Here is a 5,093-nt window from a genome sequence, read left to right as displayed (position 1 = left end):
AAAAGATATTACACCTTATAATACAAATAGGCATATTTCCCCGGGAAATATAGGTTTCCCCAGCTAGTATTTAAATAAGAACCAAAACATAACACACTATTAATTAACGCTTTTGCTTAAACTGAATTTCTAATTTTCAGTGAAGCGTATTAGGAACACTCGCCTGCCACGCAGGAGGGCTTAGGTTCAATCCCACCCGACGCTATCTCAAATTGATAACAAGGCGTATACCCTGCCATTTGGATGCTAAGTCGTTTAACGTAACCCTTGGCACTCGTTCCATCCCAAAAGTAAATGATTAGTAGAAGAATGAGAATACATTCGAAACGCAACAACACACACAATCATTCTAATCAACATCAATACACGCAGTCACGAAGGAATACACGTCACTTTATGTCAATCACAATACGCAAAAACCAAAACATACTACACCCAATGACAAAAAGAACGCTTTTTGGAAAAACCTTTTCCCTAATTTCGAGAAACTGTGATTACACCTTGGACGAATAATTACTGGACCCGAAACCAAATGGCGCGCTTGGTGCTTTTACGGCAGTGCCGTAGTGTCAAGTATTGGAAAGATTTCTATATAATACAAATACTAAACACGTGCCTATATAATATTAGTGGACGACGTTAGACGTAGTGTTCTTAGCTCGTCACTGTCGTCAACATGGCCCATGCTTACACTTTTATTTCCATTTTGACTAGGCATTATTAAATTTATGATCTATTTATACCTTCACACAAACTATATATGCAAAAACATTAAAGCTTACCTATTTAAATAAATTAAATCATTACCCTTTCATTTCTATTCCGATACAATTATTTCTAAATAATCTAAAGCTTATTAAAATTCCAAAAGCTTCACTTCTATTATAAACAGCAGAGCAGACGACTCAACGCGGGTCATCTGACATTTTTACGCACGTGTTTTGTATTTGGATAGAAATATTTCGCGATTCTCTCGGTAGGAGCGCTGACGGGCGATGCAAATTGTGGAACCGGAGATTTGGCTTAAGTTTCGGGTCCAGTAATTATTCGTCCAAGTTGGCACTTTGCCCCCAAACTGCGTTCGTAGCCGGGAGTAGTGGCGTACTCCTGTTATCCCAAGCGTCTGGGAGGCAGAGTCTGTGGATGGCCGTGTGAGGACGACCACCAATCCCCCAACGGGTGGTTGGAATACTTCCCCACCCCTGTCCCCACGTAATCCCCCGTTGGCGTGGCCGTTACACATATCTCAATCTGATTAATCAGATGGACGAGAGGACAAAATTGTCCCACACGTTACAATCGAATAACAAAAAAATACTGCGTTCGTAGCCCAAACAGATACGGACAGACACGGTGATTGTAATACCTCTCTTAGGGAACAAAGATCACTCGTAGAGGTAAAAACGTGTAATGTCTAAGAATTTCATAATTCCGGTTAGCCCTTAAGCGTCGGCTTGTTATCACTATTCCCTTTACAACCTTCTTTTGTTTGCTATCAAATTTCTCAGGTCCATTTAAGTCATTTCAACATAAATTGTGATTGGGAACATTTTTCTAATTGGAACAAAGTTTCTATTTTTAATAGTTCTCAAGATATATTTTGAATGACCTTGAAGACATGGTTCATTGTTGAATGACCGCTACACGCTTTACACACCTTTAACATTTCAAATTCGTAACTAAAACACATTTTGAGTTATTAGCTCTGTATCGTTTTATACTTAACACCCTGTATATCGGGGAGTTTTAGTTGTTAAAAAAACAGCCTCAGACCTCAGACCGTTGGGGTTCAGTGGATTTTCGTTCAGATAAGATTTATCCTTCATAACCTATTTCCAAGGTAATATATCCCATCTAAACTATCAAAGGGTTTAGTCATAATTTCTGCCTATGGCTATGAATTTCACGATTTTAGTCTCGTTAGATGGGCAATTTCAAGCTTAATTACGTGTTCAAGTTAAGGTACTCTCTTCCGACCTTAGTATCAGAAATTCAGCAATTCTACGTTAATATATTTCCAGGTTATTTATTAATTATGGTGACTCGAAAAAGTCTAAGCTAATAGATTATCGACGTTATGTCATTTTTGGATCAGCTTTCCTGGCGTTTGGTTTTGCTAGAATATTTATTTTTGGGAGATAAAAGTATGATACGCATTCTGGAATTTGCCTAAAGCAATTTAATTTTTGACAATTTTTAAATCCATTTTTATGATACTAGTTCAAGATAAATGAATAGGGTTGGTTTTATTTTGTTAATAACTTATAATCTGTTCGGAACACTTTTCCAATTAAGATCCTTAATTATTTTATAAATTTATTTATAATAAGCATTGGAAGTCACATTTAAAGCAAGCGGTGGTTCCTGTCTAGTTGCATTCGCTCGCACTAGATGTCGTTAGCGTAATAATCAAAACAAGTTGAGCAAGCATCAAAAGCTAGCCTAAAAGGTGTGGCAAATTGGGAACTTCTCGCGTTGATTGGCTTTTCGAAATCACGTGATTATTAACTTGTTAAACACGTGGTTTCGGTGGCTAGTAGATGGCAGACCACTCGCCTATCGCTTTAAGTCCCCGGAAGGTGCTGCCACCTAGAAGCGCCTTTAGAAGCATTTTTGTAAACGTTTTTTACTTTTTTTATGATAGAGCCGCCACTTGCTTTAAAGAAACTGTTGGCTCTATCATTGCCACCTGTATTATGATAAGGCCCTTGTTATTAGAGATGGCAATGAATCTATCCGATTCTTCGCAAAAACGCGACTTTACTGGAGAGCGTGGTGCCATCTATTATTGGCACAGGAAGATAAAATTCAAAATAGCGAAACCATAACGTCGTCAGAGAACCAATTATAAGTATTATAATTAGAAAACTCATACTATACTTAGTGGACTTTAACCTTTATTATATATCCCATATAAAATATATTGTTAAATATTACCATAATTTAAATTATTGACAAATTTTAAAACGAGCCAATCAACGCGAGAGGTACTTTTATGTCCCGCTTTTTGGGTCAAAATGTACCTTAAGCATCTTATTTTGATTTCGACGCTATCGACATCTGTTGAAAAAAGGGCTATTACACGTCGAGCCGCCACTTGCTTTAAACCATCAGTATCGATACTTATAGTGCCCAATGGATTATTATAATTATTCCATTTTGAACACTTCTAAACACGTAACAACTATTATTTTTAAATATGCTTATTTGTCGGTCTAAGTATTAATTAATTAAAAGACGATGTTTAGAAGCGTGTTATGTTGTTACTGGTCTCTCTCTAGATCCTGTTTATTTTAATATAACACTAGTCAGCACAGCTTCGTACTTAGCGAGGTCTTACTCCAATTGGTGGGATAAACCATTACTAAACATTCGTAGGGTTTGACCTTAATTATTACAGTTGAAACATTTCCGTGAGACAGTTACCAAAAAAGGTCTTTTTCACAAAAACCCTTTTCAAATTCCATTAGAATGGATGAACCAAAGGAAAATGTATAGTTATATCTCTCTATATCTCCCTCTGGTATAGCATTTTCCAGGTTCCAATTAATTAAAATTCCTGCGCTTTTTTCCTTTGGCTTAAGAATACTTTGGCCGAGTTTCCAAAATATTAAAAACTAATTGCTGGATATTCTATAAAACGGTCCACTAGCTACATAAGACATCTTTATTATCATAAATAACTTACTAAATTATAAGTATGCCTAACCCGTCAGTGGCGCACCCAGAAATTTGTTCTTGGGGTGTTATGATAAGCCAAACACGTTTTATCAAAAGTGACATAATTACCAAAAGTGTGTCAATCGGACCTATTTCTTAATGAATGTTACGAACGAAATACAAGTTGGGAGGGAAGGAAGCTAAAACCAACAAATAACGCCTCGTAGTGAGGAACGGAGGAACTAAGTAGCACTGGTCAAAGTTAGTGTATTTTGTTATTTCTCGTCGTTCTGTGGAGTTGCTATCGCCACCTACCTACGATATAATACCATAGACTAAAACAAGATCCAGAAAGGCGACAATAAATAGTCTTTTATGTGGTCCATCTCGAGTCGAGCATTTATTAAACCTTTAACACACGAAAGTACAGGGATTGTCACACTTTTGTTAATTATGTCACTTTTGGTTTAATGAAGGCTTCGGTCATGCTTATTTTCATCTACTTTTTGCCCCCCCCCCCCCCCTGGGTGCGCCACGTGCAGTTTTTCTAAAAATTTCGATCTATTCTATCCAGTGTAAGGATTAGCATTCCAGAAATTTAAAACCATGTGGTATTTACAATAATGACTATTTTGAGACGATCAGAGGGCAACATAGTCTAGTTATCCCCACGTCACGAGAGGGGGAAGGAAAAACGCCACCGGAGTGGGATTCAATGGCGTTTTATGTATCTCATGAAGTACCAAGTTGATTTGATTTTTGGTGGGAAGAAAATTATTCTAAATATAAAGAAGTACATTATCAGTATTTATTTTTTGAAAAAGTGTCAAATTAAAATTTAGATATTATAATTACAGAAGCCGACATTTTTTCCCTTAAAATCAATACATCCCTTTGGCACACTTAACATTATTACGTTACTTATGATGTTAGCCATCAGAAATGGTAATGGTTTTCTGAAAACACTGCAAGTCCGCATTGTAAAACAAGTCGTCCTATACCGATGCATTCACCGAGAAACCTTACTATTGAGATTTTCCAAAATATTTTTCTCGAAATCAAAATAAGTGTGGTGAAGAAAACGTATTTAATATTAAAAGTTTCCCTCAATCAATAATGACGAAGTAGCTCAATATATATTTATATATATATATTTTTTCGTTTCGAGGAATTATTGGTTATTAAATTCCGAATTCCGGAGGGTAGGAAGCGGGATAAGTAATCTAATATGTTCTCAGCGGGCACGACCCCAAGAAGGGCATATTAAAAATACCTAGATAATGATGACACAGAAAACAAGGACGCGCCCCCTAGCGCCCGAGCCGCCAACGACCACTCTCTCTTCTAAGTGGAGGTTGTGAAGAGAAGAGAGCCTGCAGGGGCTAAGTTCATAAACATTATTGGAATTTAATATGGCCAAAATATTTTGTTTG

The sequence above is a fragment of the Leiobunum rupestre genome, chromosome 3 (genome assembly GCF_980474605.1).
Source record: "Leiobunum rupestre chromosome 3, qqLeiRupe1.1.hap1, whole genome shotgun sequence".
NCBI lineage: Eukaryota > Metazoa > Arthropoda > Arachnida > Opiliones > Sclerosomatidae > Leiobunum > Leiobunum rupestre.
Note: the sequence above shows the minus strand (reverse complement) of the source record.